Source organism: Sorex araneus, chromosome 5 (assembly GCF_027595985.1).
Source record: "Sorex araneus isolate mSorAra2 chromosome 5, mSorAra2.pri, whole genome shotgun sequence".
In the NCBI taxonomy this organism is placed as follows: domain Eukaryota; kingdom Metazoa; phylum Chordata; class Mammalia; order Eulipotyphla; family Soricidae; genus Sorex; species Sorex araneus.
Window position 1 is genome coordinate 150,801,288 of NC_073306.1, and position 23,401 is coordinate 150,824,688.

General features: G+C 51.0%; 1 long non-coding RNA gene across 1 annotated transcript in view; it reads right to left on the reverse strand.

Moving 5' to 3' along the window:
- LOC129404941 (uncharacterized) overlaps positions 1–14,578 on the reverse strand; it is a 53,886-nt gene extending 39,308 nt beyond the window's left edge. Inside the window, exon 1 of the long non-coding RNA XR_008630270.1 lies at positions 14,388–14,578. This is a non-coding gene — a long non-coding RNA (uncharacterized LOC129404941). The remainder of the gene's footprint in view (positions 1–14,387) is intronic.
- Between the last annotated feature and the right edge of the window lie 8,823 nt (positions 14,579–23,401).

Here is a 23,401-nt window from a genome sequence, read left to right on the forward strand (position 1 = left end):
TCCACATGCTCATTTAGCTTCAGGCATGAAGCAACTGGCAGAGGAATCCAGGTGTGCAGGACCTGGGCCTGAGATCTCTAAGCCTGCTAGGATCAGGACTGGGCCTCCTCCACCCAGATCCCCCATTTTGCAGTAGCTAGGCAGTCACACCCACAAACTTTCCCCGGCCGTGTAATCCCATCAACAACCAAGATTCAGAGACTATAAAACAAAGCTCCTGAATGACCTCTTATTGTCTAGTTCTCCCTCTAGGAGAACCCGGCAAGCTACCCAGAGTATCCTGCCTGCATGGCAGAGCCTGGCAAGTTCCCCGTGGCATATTCGATATGCCAAAAACAGTAACATTTCCCACAGCCTGAAAGGGCCTCCAATGTGGCACCATTGGAAAGTATGAGTAAAGAAAGGCTGCTGAAATCTCAGGGTTAGGATAAATGGAGACGTTACTGGTGCCAGCTCGAGCAAGTCAATGAACAACGGGATGTCAGTGATACAGTGATATAGTAAAAATATCCTGTATCTTAAAACTCTAAGCAACTCCTTTAATTCTATAGATCTACTTATTCTGCAAATATCGTGATCTTCCCCTCAAGCAACGGCTTGTAACCTTAATTGCTATATAAAATAGAAGTTAAGATTTTAGCTTGAGTATTTTTTGCCTGGGTTTACTTCCTGGCTCCATCACACTGGGAAATGGTCTTACCTCCCTGAGCCTATGATGGTAATATTAGCTAGCAGAACAGTCTCTGCAGACATTTATTTAGTTATTTATTTATTCTGTTATTTGTTTATTTATGGGCTAAAGCGATAGCACAGCGGATAGGGCGTTTGCCTTGTATATGGCGGACCTGGTTTAGATCCTCCGTCCCTCTAGGAGAGGCTGGCAAGCTACTGAGAGTATCCCACCTGCACGGCAGAGCAGTGCTACCCGTGGTGTATTCGATATGCCAAAAACAGTAACAAGTCTCACAATGGAGATGTTACTGGTGCCCGCTTGAGCAAATCAATGAGCAACAGGATGACAGTGACAGTGATACAGTGACTATTTATTCTCCATTTTGGCCACACTGGGTGGTGCTTAGAGCTTACTCCTGGCGTTGTGCTCAGGGATCATTCCTGCAGGGCTTCAGGAACCATGCGGGGTGTCCATGCACCTTGTGCACTGCACTATCGCTCAGACCACTGTACACATCTTTTTTTTTAATTTTCAAATTTTATTTTCATAAAGTTGTTCACACTTGTTGTTTACATTCAATATTCCAACACCAACCCAACCACCATTATTCCTTCCCACCACCATTATTTTGAATTTTCCCACCACCACCCAAGCCTGTCCCATGGGCAGACACTAAATAATTTATTTTGTGTTTCTTGTTGTGAATAGTATGAGATGTCTTGCAGTCTCAAAAGCAGCTGCACGCTCCTGGAATTCTGAAATTTTTTAATATTTGGGGTTCGGAGGCATCTCTGCGGGGTACTGCTCTCTTCTGAGATTCGTTTGTGAGTCTCTGAATCATGGTCGGTAATGCGCTTACGTGGTGCCCAGAGGAAGTTCATGGGCGTGACTGCCCCAGAGTACAGGGTTGAGAAGGAAAGAAACAGAGTGCAGAGGAAGGGGAGAAAAGATAGATGAGAAGCAACTGGGGCAGGGGTCAAGAGGTCAAGGGGATCCAGGTACATAGGTGGTGATAAGAAATCAAGACATCAGTGTCATCCCGTTGCTCATCGATTTGTTCGAGCAGGCACCAGTAACGTCTCTCATTGAGAGACTTATTGTTACTGGTTTTTGGCATATCCAATACGCCACGAGTAGCTTGCCAGGCTCTGCCGCGCGGGCTCGATACTCTCAGTAGCTTGCCGGGCTCTCCGAGAGGGGCGGAGGAATTGAACTGGGGTCTGCCGCATGAAAGGCCCAACCACTGTGCTATCGCTCCAGCCCAATAAGAAATAATAGAGGTAAATAGAAGTAAAAACAGAGTCAAGAATACTGAAATCATGAGACCCAAACTTTTGTGACCAAATTTAAAAGGCACCTGTCCAAACGGAGGCAGGGGCCGGGGCGGGTGGCCAGGACGGACCCTGGGAATACTGGTGGGGGGAAGTTGACACAGATAACGGGATTGGAGAAGGAACACTCTATGTCAAAAGCCCAACTATAAATAATTTTGTAATCCAAGGTGCTTTAATAAAACTGTCACTGTCTGTAGCACTGTCATCCCGTTGTTCATTGATTTGTTCGAGCGGGCACCAGTAATGCTTCCATTGTGAGACTTGTTGTTACTGTTTTTGGCATATTGAGGAGTTGCCAGGCTCTGCCATGAAGCTCTTTGAGAGGGATGGTGAAATCGAACCCAGGTCGCCTGCATGCAGGGCAAACGTCCTACTTGCTGTGCTATTGCTCCGGCCCTTAATAAAACACAATTTTGAAAAATAAGGAAAAGAAAATTTAGACCGAGAATTGAACAAACTCCAAATAAAGTCAAACGTATATTTAAAAAAATCAATGATGCGGGCTTATCACTTACTTTGATCTGAAACTTAAATTCATGCTGCCAGAGATTATTTCACTAGCTTTCCAAATAGTCATTTTGTTGCAAACTGGTTTTATTCACACCCGAAGGCAATTACAGAGTGCAGAATGGAAAGGAGACCAGAAACGATAGAGGCTCAGAGCCCAGGTGATGCTACTTTGACTTTTACCTTTGGTTGGAGTGATAGCACAGTGGGTAGGGTGTTTGCCTTGCACATGGCTGACCCCAGTTCGTTTCCTCCATCCCTCTCCGAGAGCCCGGCAAGCTACCGAGAGTCTCTCACCCGCACAGCAGAGCCTGACAAGCTACCCGTGGCGTATTCGATATGCCAAAAACAGTAACAACAAGTCTCACAATGGAGATGTTACTGGTGCCCGCTTGAGCAAATTGATGAGCAATGGTACAACAGTGCTACAGTGCTTCCTTTGGTTGACAGAAAGCACTATCTTTGATTCATTTTTGAGCTGGGGGGGAGGGGGCAGCAGTGCTCAGAAGGCCACTCCTAGTGATACTCAGCCAACCAGGCTAGACGGGCCCCCTGGTGGTGCTCAGCGGGCCATGCAGAAGAGTCTTGTAGTGTCTCCCTCTTTCTCCCCTCAGAACCCGCCCACACACACCTCTATTCCTGAACCCGTTTGCATTTCCACTGGTGGGGGAACACCCAGAGGTGCTCAGAATTGACTCCTGGCGAGCTCAGGGGACCATAAGGGAAGCCAAGGATTTTGAGCCCAGGCCAGTCACGTGCCAGGCAATCTCCTGCCCTCTGCACTATCCCGCCAGCTCCCTCTGTCATGGACCCTTATCCTCTGGATCGTCCTTGCCCTCCGCTTTCCTTTCACAGTTGGCTTATCCCATAGATCCCAAGGCTCAGGCACAGCTCAAGCCCTTCAGAAATCAATAGCTGTGTGAGAGGACTTTGGAATCCCTCTGGCCACAGAACCCAGGGCTTCTAATCAATATGCCAGGATCCCCAGGACCAGAGGGGTCCCAGGGGAAGTGAGCCATTCTTGGGAAATCTGAGAGCAAACAAAGAGCAGGGCCAGGCTGCTCTGTCTCCTGCTAGCCTTGAGAAACGGGCCAGGTCATGGGACGGGAGGGATGAGCACCACCCAGGAAGCGCAGAGCGCGAGGACAGGGAGACCCAGTGCTGATCCACCCGAGAACCCAGCTTGGCTCTCACCCTCAGCCTGCCAAAACGCGCCTTTGTTATTTCTTCCCACCCCTCCCGCCACAGCCTCTGTGCTCTCCAGGCTGATGACATCTTTCTGCAGTCATGGATTCAGAATGACTTCTAGATTCTGGCTACTGAGGATAGTGCTGCAATGGGTAGAGTAGGGCACGCGGCGTTTCTGCTGTGGGGTTTTGGTCCCCCCAAGGTATATTCCCAGGAGCGGCATTCCTGGGTGAAGTAGAAATTCCTGGGAGCTCAATTTCTAGCTTTTTGAGAAATGTTCATATTGTTTTCCCAAAATGCCGGACCAGTCGGCATTCCCACTGGTAATGAATGAGAGTCCCTTTCTCCCTGCATTCTTGCCAGCACTGATCGCTCTTGTTCTTTTGGATGTGTGCCCGTCTGTGGTGTGAGATGATAACTCATTGTTGTTTTGATTGGCACTTCCCTGATGATTAGTAATGAAGAGCATTTTTTTTTCATGTACCTTTTGGCCATTTGAATAGCCAGAATCTTGAAACAACCTGAGTGCCTGAGAATAGACAATTGGATAAAGAAACTATCTTACTTCTATGCAATAGAATGCCATGCAGCTCTTAGGAAAAATGAAGTAATGAAATTTGCCTATAAATGGATAGACATGAAGAGTATCCTACTGAGTGGAATGAGTCAGAGGAGAGGGACAGATATAGGATAACTGCATTAATTTGAGGTATATAAAAAAGTAGTATTAGACTAATATTCAAGGCCAAGGAAAACAGGGGCCAGGAGGACTGGTCAATGGTTAGAATCTACTGTTGGATATCATTGGTTTGTCCTTTCTCCCTTGCCACAGAGTTTGGGCTTATCTGGTAATCTCTAAACAATTCTAGACTACATTGGTATGTCCTGCTCCCCTTGCCACTAGGAGCTTAGGTATATCAGTCACGCTCATCAAAGTGCTCCCGAGTCACTCCCATTCCTTTGTTTATCTGTAACCACTTCTACCAGTTTATCTGCTCTTCCTCTAATCAAACTCTGTTAATTTGTAAGGTCAGACCTTGCTAGGACAGTGAACTTGTATTGTAAGTTAATATTGTCTTTGTCCTCTCTTATGTCTTTTGAATAGTTTACTTTAAAACGATATCCTTTTTGTATGGACAAAGAAAGACATTTGTTAATATGCTTTGGTAACATGGGATTTAATTGGCTTCAAATATTATTCACTCCCGGGCATCTGCTTTCTTGACTTAAGCCTCAGCTGCCCTTACTGCCTAGCACCCCCAAAAGCAGGGTCCTGATGAGGGACGGGATGGACCCAGGGCAAGCGGTGAGTTATGTGCCACCCTGGCATGGAGATGGGCCTGGCCAAAGTGCCTAATGCTTAACTATATGTTAAGAGCTTGGTCATAGACATGTCATGTTATGATCCAAAAGCAACGACGAGACTAGGACCCTGCTAGGGCTAGGAAAGACTAATCTGGCCTGAGCACTGTAGTCTGAGATCGAGGTGACCCCAGGAGAGCAATTCTATAACCTCAATGCATCTCTTGCTATGTCCATACAAAATGATTTATAATATGAATACTTATAGGTTAGTTGGACAAAGAGAGGAGAAACACACCCATGGGATTCGGCTCTTGGGTGGATATCCTGCTGAGAGAGATTCTGTCCTAGTGAAAGCATCCCCTAAGGGATAGAACTTTAGCCCCTATTGATTGTAACCACACCTATGCATAAGCCCTTGTGCCGCATGGGGGGGGGCAGGATTTAAGGTAGCTGTATGAGGGGGTTGGGGGCGAGTTCCAGGGCAGACCCAGAGGAGAAAGAGAATGAAGTAGGATGGGAGAGGAAGAAGCAGGAGGAGAATCAGAGGAGAATGGAGATGGGAATGGAATAAACTGCAACTGAGACCAACCGGCTTGCCTCCGTTCCTTCCTTCACCTGCCTCATCATCGCCATCAACCTCCCCAGGGTGGGGGAAGCGGCTGAAGACTACCGAACAAGGGTGGCAGGAGAGTCAGCGTCGCTGCCCTGTGCCCAGTGCCCCAGCGCAGTGCGGTGAGGTGCTCCTCGTCCCTTTCTTTTCTTTTTTGTATTTTTACACAATCTACCACAAGTGTTTTCGAGGCAGAGGGTAGGTGAGATAGAGAAGGGGCAAGTATGACAATAATAGTTGGAAATAATCATGCTTCCAAGCTCCCCGTGGCGTATTCATATCCCAAATACAGCAACAGATATATACATACCTCTCAAAGAGCACAGCAAGCTACGGAGAGTATCCCACCCACAAGGCAGAGCCTGGCAAGCTCCTTGTAGCATATTTAAATATGCCAAAAACAGTAATAATAGGCCTCATTTCCCTGACCCTGTAAGAACCTCCAATCGTTGGGAAAGATGAGTAAGGAGAGGCTGCTAAAATCTCAGGGCTGAGTGTAATAGAGACGTTACTGGTGCCTGCTCGAGTAAATCGACAAACAATGGGATGACAGTGATACAGTGATCATGCTGGACAAGAACTGAGTGTTGAAAGTAGGTAAAAAATATACATGATGACCTCTCGGTATCTGTATTACAAACCACAATGCCCAAAGGAGAGAGAGATACCCTGTGGGATGCCCTGCCACAGAGGTGGGATGGGGTGGGGGATGGATGCTAGGACCATTGGTGGTGGAAAATGGACACTGGTGAGGGATGGACACTGGACCGTTGTATGACTGAAATGCAAGCTGGAAATTTGTAAGTCTGTAACTTTACCTCATGGTGATTCACTAATAAAAATTTTATTTTAAAAAAGGAAAGGGCCAGGGAGAGAGTGGGGAGGGGGGAAGGGAGGGTGAGAGAGAGACAGAGAGAGAAAGAGAGAGAGAGGAAAGAGAGTGAGAGGAAAGAAAGAGAGAGGAGAGACAGAGAAAGACAGAGAGACCTGGAGAGAGACACAGAGAGACAGGGAGAAGAAAAGTGCCTGACATAGAGGTAAGCTGCGGGGGAGTGGGGGAGAGTTGGGGCATAGCAGGGGGGAAACTGGGCACACTGGTGCTAGGAAATGGACACTGGTGAAGGGATGGGTGTTGCAACACTGTGTAACTGAAACCCAATCATGAACAGCATTGCAATTCTCACAGTGATTCAATAAAAATATTTTTTTAAATGACTTCCAAAGATAATGACCCTGTTCTCTGTAATTGCCAAGCCAGACAACCTCAGGGCATTCACTCCAACACCGAAGTCCTTTCCCAATGAGAGCTGCTGAGGAAATCCTCCAGGCTCAGACTAGGTGTCCCTACACTGCAGAGTTAGAAATGGACCCAACTCCCCATCAACCACAAAATTCACTTCCGTTCACTTCCATATGTGATCTAGAGCCATCTGCATTGAACCTGATCTACCTAACGACTTCCCATTCTTAAGAAGCCTAGAAAAGATCCTGCTCCTTGGCATTTTGGGACTTTGTCTTCCTGTCTTTGAGTGGGAGATAACTCTCAGAAAATACTGATTCATCCATGAATATCCCCTTGAATTTTCTGAAAGCAGCTGTGGCATGTCTATCATTATTTGTTAGTTGCAGAGATAAAATCCCTCCACGGGCACAAGTACAAAGTAGGAGCATTCATTGGCTAAAGTCCTTTGAAAGCTCAGACTTATCTGCTTCAGGCATGGTAGGATCCAGGAGCTGAAAGCCACAACCCTCTGTCTCATTTGCCTGTGCTTTCTCTTGGTTCGGCTTCTTGCTTAACTTCAGGGGACCAATTTTAAACCAATCACCTTGTTTAGAAGATGGAGAATGCTAACATGGATCATGGATTGTGTGTCCATATCTTTTAAGAGATGATGAGAACGAGAAGAGGCAGGAAAATATTCTCTTTTCAAAATAAAAGGAATTCAATGCTGTGGACACAACAAAAAGAAAAACTGGATTTACATACACATATGTAGAATCTAATGTATGGATTGGATGTTGCTAATAAAACCAGGAGGCAAATAAAAAGTCTCATTATTGGAGCCAGAGTGATAGTACAGCAGGGAGGGCATTTGCCTTGCATGTGGTTAACCCAGGTTTGATCCCCAGCAGCCCATATGGTCCCCTGAGCTCTGCCAGGAGTGATCCCTGAATGCAGAGCCTGTAGTATGCCCTGAGCACCACCGAGTGTGTCCCCAAAATAATAACAACAAAAATCTCATTATTACAGAGAGATTACTGGTAAAATGGTGCTTAATGTCGGAAGAAAAAGAGGTGAGATTACAGCACTGCCTCATGCCATGCAAAAGTGACTTTCAGATGCAATTAGGGACCCAACTGTCAGAACAAGGACCTTGAGTGTTTCTGAAATATATTGAAGAGGATCTTTCTCACTTTAGGGAGGAATTGTTTTTTTAATTTTTAGATTTTTGGTTTGGGGACCACATTCAGTGGTGCTCAGGGCTTACTCCTGGCTCCACTCTCTGGGATCACTCCTGGTGGGGCTCAGGGGTCCATATCAGGCACCAGGGATTGAACCCGAGTCAGTCATATACAAGGCAAGAATACCATCTTTCCAGCCCAAGAATGTTTTAAAATTACATTTAATATAAGAACTGTGATTTGCAAAGCCGTTGGCGGCTGATTTTTAGGCAGAGGGTATCTCAACACCAATCCCACCCCCAGGGCCTGGAACTTGGGTAAGGCCCCCCCTCGGGTGTCCTAGGAGCCTTCTCTGTGAAGAGAGAGGTTCAATTGGCTTTGATGTGTCTGGCTTGTTGCTTGGGGCCACACCCAGCGATGCCCAGGGGTTACTCCTGACTGCACTCAGGGATCACTCCTGCTGGTACTAAGGGGACCCATGGGATGTCAAGGATTGAACCGAGGTTGGCCAGGTCAAGGCAAGCGCCCTCCCCTTGTACTGTCACTCAGGAGGCCCCGGAGGGTGGAAATGGGGAGGACCTGAGACCCCTTCCACGTGGAGCATTCAGTCAACCCAAGGGAGGAGACTCACTTCCAGGCTTCTGCCTGCAAACCTGAGAAGAAAGAAGCCATCATCCCCCTGCCCTTTGGTGAGTGGAGGGGGAAAAAACACCTGGGGGTTGGCTGAGGCACCTAGTAAGACCCTCCAGGAGGGGGTCCGCTCAGCTGGATGCTTTATTTTCAAATTCAGAATCAGACCTGCAAGGGGGCAGTTCTGTATGCAGCCGGAGGTCAATCTGGCCAGTGACCTGCACTGGCTAGTGGGTTTCAGTACCTGCACGGGCTGTCAAGACCTTGGGGAAGTGACTTTTCATAGCTCATACAACAGGCACAGTGCTCCTCCACTTGAAACGCTGGTGACAACTGTTTTCGTGTCTATACCCACCATTTCCTCCCAAAGAAATTAAACAAATAAGCAGCTGCCGCTCTCTCCAGCGTGCTCTCTCTCTCCTTGGCCCCGGTCCACAGACAATACAGTGCTTTCTGCACCATCTGCTGGCTCTGAGAAGGTGATTAACAAATGCACGCTAGCCCCAGATGAGGCTGGTCTAGGGAGGACAGACCACGGCAGGCAAACAGGAGAGGGACAGAATCAGCAGGGGCAGGGGGGACGGCGGCTGCAGCCGACTCCACCGGACTGTTTCATCCTCTTGTCAAATTTTAACTTCAGGAAATGGACTCTGGCGGCCTTTCCAGAGGAAGCCGAAGCGTTCCCCAACCGGGCAGTCCAAACGAAGGGGGTGAAGTCAATTTCAGCGTGTCCAGGATTTTTGTCTCTCAGATATTTGATGCCATTATTTTTGCCATCATCATCATCATCATCATCATCATCATCATCATCATCATTTAAAGAAGAAATTGAAACTCAACATTAACAAAAGTTCCAGAAGAAACGTCATATGGTTGGTGGACCTTGACTCTGCAGGTTCAGTCTGTCACTCACTCCCAGACCTGAAGCCAACGACCATTTACCCTGAGAGCTCCATTCCCACCCCCCAATGCGGGGACTAATCTTACCAGTGTTTAGGGGCTCAGTAGCAATGAAAGGATTCCAGTCAGGAGTCTCATTCAGTGTCCGGTACTTAGCACCAAATACTAAGTGGTAATTGCTAATGTTTTCATTCATAGGTAAGGATTCATGACAGATGGCCCAGTCTGCCCTCAGTGACTGGGAATTAATAACCCCTTCTAGCAAGACTAAAGTTCTAAAAGGGACAGAAGCACTATCAGTAAAAGGAAGAAAACAAGAGGTGTTGGCCTAAATAATAAAAGTGAATCTTAAAAAATATATATGTTTGAGGCAAAGAATGTATTTTCCAGTGCAAGAATATGAAAACCAACAAACTATGATTACAGAATCAGAGTAGGAGGTATGTAATAGAAACTTAACAAGTAAAAATATAGTAAAAGATGAATGGTAATAAGATGAACTAGCTGGATTGTCGAAATAGAGAAGTATCTTCCTGGGAATGAGGAAGTTCTTGGTTGCCATGTTTTTTTATTTGACTTTTTTTTTTAATGGAGTTACTGTAATTCACAACACTGATGGTGGTAGTTTTGTGCATACATTATGCCAACACCACACCCACCACGGGTAACTGCTTACTTTCCCCAGTGTCCCAAAGGTCTTTTCCATCCCACCCCAAGGAAACTCCATGCTGAAGACCCATTCTCTAGTTCTGCTGCTTTGGGCCATTTGTTGCTCCCTTCCTGTATATATTTAAATCCCATACATGAAAGAGAGCATTCTGTCTCTGTCCCTCTTCTTGTGACTGACTTTGCTCAGCCTAATGTCCTAAATTTCCATACATATAGCAGCAAATTAAATGATCTTGTGCATTCTGATAGCTGAGTATTACCCAAATACTCAGTATTTGGGTAATTTGAGTATACTGAGTATACTCAAAAGTATACTGAGTATTACCCAAATGTCCACTGCAGAAGAATGGATCAAATCACTGAAGCATGTTTAAAATTAGATAGGACCCAGGGAGATGGTGATCTTGAAGAGATTCAAAGATGCAGTTTGATGGGGGTGATAGAGAAGATGACAAAGAGGATAATGAAGAGTGTGATAAGGATGTAGTAGAAGACTAATATCCATGGCCAGGGAAAACAGGGGTTAGGAGGACTGGTCAATGATTGGCACTAACCACAAGTGTGTGGAAGGCTGAGGGTAGGTAAGATAGAGAAGAAACCAGTGTGACAATAATAACTGGACAAGATCTAGGGTTAGGGGCCGGAGTGATAGTACAGCAGCTAGGGCTTTTGCCTTGCATGCGGCCGACTAAGGCTCAATCCCTGGCATCCCCTATGGTTTCCAGTACTTCCAGAAGTTATTCCTGAGTGCAGAGCCAGGAGTAAGCCCTGAGCATTGCCCCAAATGACCCAAAAAAACAAAAAAAAATCTGAGGGTTAAAAGTAGTTAAGGGACATTCTGGATAACCTTCCAGTATCAATATTGCAAACCACAATGCCCAGAATAGCAGAGAGAGAGAGAGAGAGAAAAGAAAAGCACCTGCCACAGAGGCAGTGGGTGGGGGGTGATGGGAAGGAACCTGGGGTCATTGGTGCTGGGAAATGTATGTATACTGGTGGGGGGGATGGGTGTTGGAACATGTATGACTAAAACCTCATCATGAACAGCTTTGCAAGGGCCTATCTCACAGTTGGTTCTATTAAATTTTTTTTTAAAAAAAGAATGTTGATGAGGATGGAGATACAGCAGGTCAAAAAGATGGTGGTGAGGAGAGTGAAGAGGCAGGGATGAAGTTGATAAGGACGATGAGGATCATGAGTACTTCTGTGCTCCCCTGGCTTCTGCCTTGCCAAGCCCGGGACAGAGGAGCCTGTAACAGTGCTGGTTCCTGCAGTTGGAGCAATAGCACAGCGGGTAGGGCATTTGCCTTGCACGCAGCAGACCCGGGTTCAATTCCCAGCATCCCATATGGGCCCCTGAGCACCGCCAGGAGTCATTCCTGAGTGCACGAGCCAGGAATAACCCTTGTGCCTTGCCTGGTGTGACCAAAACCAAAACCAAACAGTGCTGCTTCGTGAGCATCCCGGGGCTGCTCAAGGCCAGGCCCAAAAGTTGGTGTTTGTTTTCTTCTGGCAACAAATGATCGCTTGGGTCAGCAAATGATAGCGTTCAAAGTCCACGGTGCTCTCAAGCATGGCTGGAACTTGATCTCTCTGGAGGGAAAGACTGAACAAATATCAAGTTTACCCACACTGGCTGCCAATGCCAGATTGCTTCAAGTGCCAGTGTGCTGAGGGACACCTGGCTCCTTGCCAGTCTGGCCACCAACCCTACGTGGAGGAACAGAAGACCCTACCATCTCTGGCTTAGGGAAGGGCCTTTTTCCTCCTCCCCCTCAACAGCTCCAATATTGACATTCTCCGTGACGGCAGCTGGGGATTTAGGGTGCAGAGACCCAAACGCCTCCAATCCATCCTTGGAAGTCCAGCCCTTCTCAAGCACTATCTTTCCAATGGGTTCTCCAGGACCACTGATCTCCAGTAGAGAGATCAATGTTCCTTCTCGTGCCCTGGGTCTTACCAGGGGGCATCTGGGGATCATTATCCACCAGTCCAACTTCCTCAACACAGAAGTAATAATTAGAGACACACAGAAGAATCTCGGACCTGAGCAGCTCACGGCTGAGATGCCTCTGGACTTTGCACGAGGTTGATCTCACCGGGCTACTCTGGACAGGAGCAGGTGCTGTCCCTCCGCCTGCCCCCTTGGCATCCCAGCAGCCACCACCTTCCAGAACCCACCGAGAAGCCCAGGTATGCAGAAGCAGTAACAGTAAATGCCAGACCTCACAGGATGGGGGATGGGCTGGTCCCTTTCGTTCCCCCACCCCATGGAACCTTGAGATGATGCCCGCAAACTGCTTCCAGCTACTACTTAAGGTCCTTAACAGCCGTGGTCCAAAGGCACACGAAAGAATCTCAGAACCCAGCAGCTCACTGCAGAGATCCCTCCAGGCCCTAATTGTCTAAAATTTTGGAATTCCAGGAGCACACGGCCACGACATCTTATACTATCCATAACAAGCAATATAAAATAAATGGTCTAGTGTTGCCTTTTCTGCAGGTTTGAGTGGTGGCAGGAAAATTCCCATAATAATGGTGGGACTAGTGTCGAAACACTGAATGTAATCAAAGTAGAGAGAGAGAATTATGGAAACTGTCTGCCCCACGGGCAGGGGAAGGGTTGAGATGGGGGGAATACTGGGGATTTTGGTGGTGGAAAATGTGCACAGGTGAAGGGATGGATGTTTGATCATTGTATGGCCAAAACGCAAACATGAAATCTTTGTAACTGTATCTCACGGTGATTCAACAAAAAAAAAGGAAGAAGTAATAATTACAGTTGACGAGAGGTGGGTGGTAGGCCATTAGGCCTGTGAGGCTCGGAGTGACTTCCTGGAGGAGGAAAGCCCCTCTTGGGAAAGAGGAATTTTCTAGACAGACAGGTAAGAAAAGGAGAATTCAGTAGAAAGGCCTACAGAAGATTGATGGGTGTGTACGAGGCCACTTTGTCCTGGTTCCCTTGGCTGGAGCCTTGAAATGGCATGGTGAGGGTCTGTTTCTCTAATGCCATCATGACGGGCACCGTTTATGGCAGGCCTGGCTGCGATGGGCACAGCAAGCAGGTGCAGTGCTGTGAGCTGGGAATCCTACAGCAGCAGCCACGGCTCCGAGTTAACTGGGAAGCCTTTCCAGAGCATGCAACGGGGAGTGGCCAGCTCCCAGTGCCTCTCATTCCCCTGTTCCCTGGGACCTTTCCTGCTGAGATCTTTGACTCTAGGTGACAAAGGCTATCATGAAATCTAGATGCTCTTCCCAAGCTCTTTGTCAACCCTTTTTCCTGACCCACCCCACAAATGGCAACTGATCCTTTACAGGTCGAAGTCCAAGTCCCAAGCCTGGCACTGGACAGGTGCACTGGCTCTCTTCGCTTCTTCTGTCCCTCTTTATCTGTCCTCCTGGCTGTAGTGGCACCTTCTCTCGCAGTCAATCTGGCTGCCTTCCAGACTTCACCTGTGCATAAAACGTCTCTCCTGGAGGTCAGGTCACCTTGCTGTCAAGCCAAACCAGGTGACCTGGGCAGGTCCACAGGCTGTGCTGAGTCAATTGAGCCCTGCCAAGGAGAGAGCAGCTCCTTCCTTGCAATGCGTACTGAGAGTGAAGCAAGCAAACACGGCCATGTGCCAATGCCAACCCAGGGCTCGAAACCCTCCCCCCACCTCACGAGGATAAAATCAAGGCCGGTTCCCTCGAATCCTTGGTCATCACGCAAAGAAATCTCTCTCCCTTCTGCCTCCTATGAAAATGCTGAGGGCAGATGGGGCTGGAGCAATAGTACAGCGGGTAGGGCATTTGCCTTGCAGCCGACCCAGGTTCGATGCCCAGCATCCCATATGGTTCCCTGAGCACCACCAGGAGTAATTCCTGAGCAAAGAGCCAGGAGTAACCCCTGTGCATTGCCGGGTGTGACCCAAAAAGAAAAAAGAAAAGAAAAGAAAATGCTGAGGGCAGAGATGAATGAGCGTTTCCTGAGACCAGCACTTGTGCACGCGTGATCTCAGCTGGCAGACTCCGGGAGCCTGGGGAGCAAACCTCCATGCCAACCTGCCTTTTGTAGCCTGAGGAACGAAGACTTAGCAAAACCCGGTTCTGGCCCTGGGGTCAGAAAGTGCAGTCGGGGAAGCCAGATTCCATCCTAGCCACTCCGACGGGAGGCCCACACGCTTACCCATCGTGCCACGCGGACGAGCGTCTGTGTTCTCCAGTGACATTCCCGCTAGGTGATGCACGTAGTGCGTGTGCCACAGAGGCCCCGGGCAGCGCCACCCAGAACAAGCATTCCAGAGGCCCAGCCCAGCGAACTCAGAGTCAGGGAGAGGAAACCACGGCCGTGCCACTCGGCAACTTGCGCTCACTGAGCTTGTGCGATGACCTCAGCCTCGTTTCCCCGTCACAGCACGTCCTCTACAAGGCTGCCCCAGACTGTGCTCCTCCTGCCCCACCCTGGCTCGGAATTGGGGGAGGGGCCATAGTATTGCCATGAGATGTCCTCTTCGGAGACTTTGCTTCTCTGGATTGTCCCTTACCTTTTCATTCTTTCTCTCTTTCTCCTTTACTCTGGGAGTTGGGAGGGGGGAAGCTGTCCTAGGACGCTGTGACTAAATACCACAGGTGGCTTGACTTAAAAAACATTTATTTTTCATAGTCCTAGAGACGGGACATCCACGAGCAAGATGCCAGGAGATGCTGTTCTCTGAGAAAGTTCTCTTCTTGGTCTACAGATGCCACCTTCTCACTGTGGCCTCACCCGGGAGCCAGGGCCGGGGCCTCTCCCTCCTTCAAAGGGGCACCAATCCCCACCCAGGGCCCCAGCCTCACCACCTCACCCATCCCTGAGGGCCACCAAAAGGCTCTACCCACACACCATCACACTGGGCGGGCAGGACTTGAACGTGCGTTTCCAGGAAAACATAATATCCACCCCAGAACACGAGGCTTTCGTGGGCAGGATCCTGAGGGCGTCCCAGCAGGTGAAGTGATTATTCTTCAGTGATGGGGGGTGGGGAGGAGAAGGGGGTCGAGAGTGCTGATGTTCGCATGTTTCTCTGTGGAGACCCTGGGGTACTTAAGCTCACAGGGATGAACATCACTGGTCCAAACTGGAGCAGAACTGGGGCAGGGTGGTGGTGGTGGGGAACCTCAGCACTCTGCTGCAGACCCTGGAAGGCAGAGACAGCAGGGTCATGGAGGAGAGGCGGGTGGTCTTGACAACCAGCAGCCCTGTTAGGTTGACTCTGCTTAGCGGACCACGTAAGCACCGGACCAAAGGACACCCAGCATGGGACCCTGCTAGAGTCCTTAGATTCTTCCTCGCAGGGCTTTTTGCTGCAGTGAGACCAAACACGCCCAAGGCCCTCCCCTGCGCTGGTAGTGGGGTTGGAGACGAGATTCCTCTGCCTCGGGAGTCAGGCCTGCTTCCTGCCTGGTGAGTGGGCGCTTCCCTGTGCTGGGTGAAGCAGCAGGATACCCCTCCCACCTCGCTCGGGAGCCAATCGCCTCTCTCTGCTGCCATTCTCTGAGCCGCAACATTTGGGATTCAGCTCCTAAGGGGGCCAACATTTGAGTTCCGCCCAAGTGCTTCCTACCTCAGCTGACCCAAGCCCCTTCCCTGCCCAGCCCCGAGCACAAATGCCCGCCAATGCACATCTGCCCAGTGGCCCTGAGCGGAGGAGAGGAGAGCCGGACACTAAAAGGCTTCAGAGCCAGCCAGGTCGGGCGACAGGACCAGCACCTGGGAATAAAGGGTGAGTTTGCTGAGCAGCAGCCAGTCAGCAGCGGGGCTCGGCCTCTGGTGAGGAGCCTTAGCTGACAGCAAAGGACTGGGGGGCATTCGCCCTGGATCTGGGGGAAGGTGGCTACAGGCTCCCAGTTTCCCAGTTTTGCAGTGTCCGGGCAGAAGGGACAGGACACGGGCCGCTCCATGAGGACTGCCACGTCCCCACAGCAAGGCCAGCGGCCCCATTCCCACGGCCAGCCGAGCAAGAGCGCAGGTCACCGCTGAGGCGAGGTCAGAGCCCTCTCTGCCCCCCGCACTGCACTCCCACCCCCCCCACATGCGGACTGCTTGATACCCACACAGGAGGGCTGACGGCCACAGGCTCCCTGCTCAGGGGCCCTCCACGCCCCCAGCCACTGAAGAGAGCAGAGGAGACCCCCGGGATTTCCACACTTCCCTGAAGGACCCCGACCACTCCATCTGCCCATGTTCCCTCCTCCCTCCTTCCCCCCTCCCTTCCCCAATCCCTCCCTCCCTCCCTCCCTCCCTTCCTTCCTTCCTTCCTTCCTTCCTTCCATCTCTTACTTTCTTTCTTCCTTTCTTGTTTTCTTCCTTTCCTTCCCTCCCTTTTCCCTCTCCCCTCTTCTTCCCTCCCCTCTCCCCTATGCTCCCTTCCCCTTTCTCCCCTCCCTCCCCTCCCTTTTTCCTGCCTTCCCCTCTCCTCCCCACTCCTTCCCTCCTCCCCTCCCCTCTCTTCCTTCTCTTCCTTCCCTTCTCCTCTCCTCCCTCTCTCCCTCTTTCTTTAGGGTTTGACTTTAGGATCCCTTCTGTCCATCTGGCCCAGGACCCCGGGCACTAGGGACTGCACCTGCCTGGCCTCGCGAACCCAGCGAGCGCCCAGGGCAGGGGTGGCTGCTGCCAGGGACAATGGCCTCTTGACTGTGGTCCCGGGTGTGCATGGGAGGGGCCTCTGGAACACACACAAACGCTCCCTTTCTCAGCAGGCGCGTGATGGTGACTTCATGGCTGCAGAAAACGCTGGGGCCGACTCTGGCTGCGAGCGGCCAGCTCCAGCAGGGCGGGTGGACGTGCCTGCCCTGCCCCATCCAGCACCACCCCGAGAGGGTGGGAACCCCAGCCCTGCCCCCGGGAGAGAGGAAAGCCCACCTTGGCACCCGGCGCACGTGTCGCCAGGGAGGGGGTGTTGGCTGGCGCCTTCGTCATGTGGCGGCGCCTGGCCCAGGGTCTGTGCCCAAAGACCGTCTGGGTGGCGCGGGCCGCAAGGGACTCCCGGCCAGCGCGCGGCTTCCGGAGGCCGTGAGCACGTGGCGCTCACGTGCCGAGACTTGCATGAAGGAGCGTGAGCCAGCCGGGCTCAGCAGAATCTCTCTCCCCACCCCCGACCCCCGGCACGTCCAGGCTCCTCGTGCGTCTCCTGCGTGTCCACTGGGGAGGCCTGGGGGCAGGAGGACCCGAAATGACCCACGGCATCCTGGGTCACTTGCTGTGCTCTAAGTCACGCTGTAGTGGCAGGTCCTGTCAGCGCCCACTTGCGGCTGGTGTTGCCGCCTGATTTTGACAGTGACCCCGTGCAAATGGGCTTTCGGGGTTTCGGTAGTTGGAGCTAGCTGTGGGGTGCAGGCAGGAAAGCCTGGAGGTTTCGGCTCTTCTGGGAAGCTGTTCCTGGTGAGGGCTGGTCAGACCTGGCAGTGCTCTAGCGCTGCTCCCTGCACTGTGCTCACGGGGCTCGCCCGGCAGTGCTCAGGGCACCATCTGGAGCCAGGAGAGATTCCGGCCCCCTGCATGAGTTTCACCCACTGAGCTATCTCTCTGGCCCGAAGCAGGACTTTGGTTGGGGTGTTTGACTTGGGGCGGCCCTCAGGGAAGGTCTTCTCCAAGCTCAGTGCTCAGGAGACCACGCAGGGATTACCCCAAGCCTTGGTAAACTCTTTCCCTAAAACGCCCAAGTCAGATATGGCACAGGGCCCTGGGTGAGCACTAACACCACGCCGGGAACGGACCTGCGCAGAAGTGCACAGCGCGGATGAGCTCCCAGGGCCGCTGCCCCGGCCCATCCACTCACCGTGACACGCGCTGCTGTGTGCGCGCAGATCAGGGCCCCCTCGCGGCGGCCCGGACCCAGAGCCGACTGGAGATCAGCCCCGCCAGGCTTTACGGTCACTGTTAGTTACTGACTTATCATCATCATCATCATCATCACCACCACAGTGCTCAGGGTTGCTCTTGCCTCTGTGCTCAGCGACGGCTCCCAGTAGGGCTCAAGAGACCTAAATGGGCTCAGCCTCACGTCCCACCAGCTCATCTCCGTCCTGGTGAAGTAAAGGAGTCCAGACTCCGGTCTGTGTGGCGGGAGTTGCTGGTGTTACTAACACAGCCCCAGGCCATTGGTGGCACATCGCCTGTGTGTAAAATTCACCTCAGTCCCTGCATCCAAGTGTCCTTCAGGAGAGAACCAGTCGGCTCTGCCACCTGCTGCTGTGTGACCTCTTGCCCGTGTACTAACTGCTCTGGTCCAGTATCCTCAGCGGTTGCCAAGGAGCCAACAGAAAACCGAGCTGCCGAGCTTGGCGAGGACCAGGTGAGACAGACGTCTAGGGCCCACCCGGGACGCATCAGCGCGAAGTGGGGAAGGTCCTGAGCGCCCAGGGCCGCCTTGGCAGCTCGCCCTGGCGCTGGGCGGACGCACGCTCGGGCAGAGAGCCCCGTGACAGCGCCCGGCCTGGGCGGGCAGGTCTCTGGCCAAGGCCCGCGGGGCCAGAAGAAACCCTCTATTGTGGCTCTCCGTGGGCGCTCGGTCCCGGGACGAAACGCTTGCCCGGCCGGAGCAGACAAGGCCCGGGCAGCGGGCGCCGCCTGCTGGCCACAGGGCCTTGGCACGCGCCGGCCCCGGGCTGGTGACTCAGCAGAAGGGCCGGGCCGGCCGCCGGACGCGCGGGAGGCCCCCGGGAAGGCGGGGCGCGGGCCTAGGGTGAGCAGCCCTCCACCCGCGGGACGCGTGCCGGCGCTGCTTGGCCCGGCGAGGCAGGGACTCCCTCCCGTCCCCCGCGGCCCGGACATACGCCCTCGGACCCGAGACAGCGGCTCCGTCCGGAGCTGACGCGCACAGCCTCGCACAGCCTCGAGCCGCGGCCGGGCCGAAACCCAACGGGCCCAGCTGCTGGGCGGACGGACCCCAGGGCGGGCCAGCAGCTCTGAAGACGCGTCTGCAGGTGCGGGGACCGCCGGCCCCTGTCCGCGGGCCCCAGTCCACTGCCCCCTCCCCGGGCGCTTCCTCCCTCCTGCACGCACGCCAGCACCGGCCCAAGCGCCGCATCCACTCGGGCCCAAACCCCTTTGCTGTCCTGCCTCAGAGTCTGCGCTGCACCACGTTCTGCTGTGGGGCTACACACACACACACACACACACACACACACACACACACACACACACACACACACACACAGACTCACACACTACACACACACACATCACATACACACTCATCACATACACATATACATACACACACATGCACATATATACACATGCACACATACATACACACAAAGACAGACACATACACACTAACACACGTGACATACATATACACACATATGCATACACACACACACACACACACACACACACACACACACACACAGAGGCTCTTGCTTCATGCTGTCCTGATTGACCAGGCTGTCTTTTTCTCTTCAGCTTTGGACTAGTTAGCTGACTCCTGCTCGAGTTGCACTTTGGTCACCACCTCCAGAAAGCCCTCCTCTCTCTCCCTTGTAGTGGAGAGGGTTGATCGCAGCCCACACACGCACCATGAGTCTCTCTAAAGCCCGAGAGCGTGTCTACAATTTTGCCGATGAACACGAGTTAGCCCCTGAGCACGGGGCTCCCCACCAGACGCCAGAGCACGTGTCCCCTAGGTCAGCAAGGTCGTGTCCAAGGTCGTGTCCAAGGTCGTGTCCAAGGTCCTGTCCTCTGTTTTCTGGGCCCAAGGAGCGGTGGCACTCTTGGCCCTGGAGGAAGCACGTGGTGTCATCTCCAGCCAGTTGGTTGTGAAGGGAAGTGAGAGGCGTCACCGCCGGGCTGAGGACTCAGGCGCCCGCACCCTGTGGCCAGCACACTGGACACAGTCGCTGTTTCCTAGCCCGAGTCTCCCAGAGCCGTGGAAACGGAAACCTGCAGAGGACAAAGGGCGCAGCAAGAAATCCATGCTTGCTCTCTGAAGCTGCGGCATTCTTCCCAGAAGCCTCAAGAAAATAGGATTTTATTTTGTAATTTATTATCATTTTTAAAATTCGGAGGCACCATTCTTTATGAGAGTGTCCATGAGATGGTTCCATACACACAGCACTTCAGTATTCCACTTCACAGCTTTCAGTCTTATTCTGGAGGGAAGCAAGCTAAGTCTGTCGCTTCCTGATCATTTGGGGGCGTGCTAAGAGGGATTTGAGGAGCCGGGGCTCAGGGGCTGCTCCTATCTCTGGTCTCCAGGGTCCCTACCATGTGTAGTGCCAGGAAATCAAGATGTAGCTGGCCCAGGAGAAGCAAGTGCCTTAGCCCCTGTAGCATCTCTCTGGCCCTCTTCGTAAGTGCCACTTCGGAAACATGTCAAGCATGACCTGGCTGTCACGTCTGACTGATAATAGTCGACAGCAAGAACGAGCAAACCTAACCGAGTGACGGAGAGGCGGGCGGGCATGGGCCTTTGGAGCGTTTCTGCTCTGGACTCTGAGCCAGTGTGCTTTCAGCTGCTCCGCTTCCTTTGTTCCCCGCCACTAACCTTGGACACAGCAGAGGATACGTCCTCCACTCCACTTATTGCCGAGAAAACGGTAGCTCGGAGAAGCTGGTGCCTGTCCAAGGTCACAGTTCAAGAAAGGTGGCAGCTGGGCTTTGTGATCGGGCCTGAGACTCTTCATCCTGGCCAACCCTCCAAGCAATAAGAGCTTGAATGTTTCTAAAAGAGCCACAGTAAAGGAATAGCCAACGGCCAAAGACAACAGAACCTGAGGATTGGTCTGCAGAACTGAGCATGGCAAGGGTGGGGGTGGGGCAGGTGGGAGGGGCCCCTGAGACAATGGTAGCGTTCAGTGGACACTCTGGTGAGGGTGTACTATTGAAATGCTGTATGTGTGAAACCATCTCACGGACAGTGTTGTAAAGAATGGCGCCTCCGAGTTTTAACAATAATGATAAACTAAAATCTTGTGATTGGGAAATGACATCCAACATAGGGAATAATCAAATGCCAAATTATTTTTAAGTCCTGATAAGTACTGTTTATCTGTTTCCTAGGGTCTTAAATGATTTGGCCTCTGATGCAGGGTGAGTGTCTGGGGCAAGTCCTGCATCTGGATTTGTGCTGCTTGGATACTAGTTCATTGGTAAGACCAGGTCAACAGAAGCTCAGAATCAGAGAACAGAATCTAGTCCCTGCTGACCTTGCTTTGTACTTGGTGCTTCATGGGTCGGATCCTAAGGACTCCTGTTTGTTATCTGTCCTGGTGCATCAGTTTAGACACTTTCATAGTAAAATCTCAACCAGCCACCTGTGACCTTTGGCCCCAGAAAGCCATAGATAGCAAATTAGAGATTTGTCATCCCAGCTCTTGCCCATTCTTTTTAGGAATTAACTACCAGTTTCAGTGATCACTTGTAAGCTGAGTTACTACCTTTACTCCTTGATAAATCACAGGTTTCACTTCTTGCTCCCAAGATTAATATATTAAGACACAAAGTGGGCACTTACAGAGTGTCAGTCATCATGCCATATATTTTATGCAGCTTGTATCAGTTCATCCACACAACTGTCATATAAGATAGCAAGAAACATTTTTTTCTTTCAATATTTGGAGTGGTGGTTGCATGTGAACCTCACCTAGCAGTGCTCGGGGCCTATTTCTGGTGGGGTTCTTGAATGTGATGCAGCGACTGAATTTAGTTTCACGCATAGAAAATGCCTTTCTTCCATACTATGTCTCCAGTCCCTAAGGAGTGTTTAAGTAACTGTTCCAAAGTCAGACTATTAGGAACAGAGGCAGTCAATCTCCAGGGCCCAGGGTCCCTGCCCCTGCAAATACGTGCCATTCAGGACTTCCAATATCCAGAATTCTACACACTCAACCGGGCTCAGAATCGACTAGGTCCCCACAGTTATTCTCTTAGCAACTCCAATTTTCATTGCGACCCATGCAGACGGCAGAGTCAGCCCATTCTTATCTCCTTTCTCACTTCACCGAAACTTCTGCAGGCCCCGAGCTTGCTTGCTCCCTGCTCTGTGGTAGTTCTTCATACTCTCTTCCTCTCTTAGTTTCGCTGACCCCTCACAGCCAGTCCTCGTGACATGATGGCTTGTCTGAACTTGGATCATTGTTCCCCAACTTGGATTTTCAATTGATCCTTCCAGTCTGTGCCATGGAGAGCTTCATTCACCTTCTCAGAACTCTGCACCCATTGATTTGTTTATGTCTAAAATCAAGGGTAACTCAATCCACAGAATGCAAGTCTTCCCCAGCACGGGCCTCTGATGCTGTCTCTTCTCTAGCACAGTATCCATCTTCTACCAAGATGCTTGTTTCTTCCATTGCTATTTACATAGAGCTTTTAAGTAGAGTTTCCCTACAGTTTCCCAAAGAGTTCCCTCTCGACAGACTGATCTTCAAGTCCCTCTCTGCTCGCCAAAGGCCTTGACTTCCTTCTATCCAACTTTTCCAGGTGATTAACCAATTTTGGGGTCCTGTCCACACCACTCATTTGTCACAGATGCCTTGGTCATCTTTTTCTGAGATATTCTCAGCTACTAGGCAGAACATAGGCAGAACCCTACTTTAATGCTTTAAATACAGAGAGTGGCTCTTAGCTTAAAACTAACCATGTCTAATTTTTCAGGAAAAGTCTGAGTCAAAGTATTTTGTTCTTATAAAAACCGTAGGGCTTTGTGTTGGCTTCAGCAAACAAGATAGTTGAAGCTCTTTGTATCTCCTTTATCTCTCCTGCCTAATTCAAGGATATGAAATAATGACTCTCCAAGTCAACCCATTTAGCTCGATGACTGTGAAGACTTCTTCCTTCTCTTGGAATGGTGATCTAAACTAGATGTGTGGCATCAGCGTATAAACGGTGGCATTCTTAGTGAGCTTTCCAAGCACATTCTAGGCAAGAGGGAAAGGAGGGGACCAAGAGGCAGAGTCTGCCTTCCTCTATACCTTCCTGGGAGACATTTCTCTTGGCTTCTGTTTGTGTAGAAAACTTCTTTTTGTTTTTTTGGGTTTTTTTTGCTTTTTGGGTCACACCTGATGATGCACAGGGGTTACTCCTGACTTTGTGCTCAGGAATTACTCCTGGTGGTGCTCAGGAGACCATATGGGATGCTGGAAATCAAACCCAGGTCGGCTGTGTGCAAGGCAAACGCCCTACCCACTGTGCTATCACTCCAGCCCCGAAACCTTATT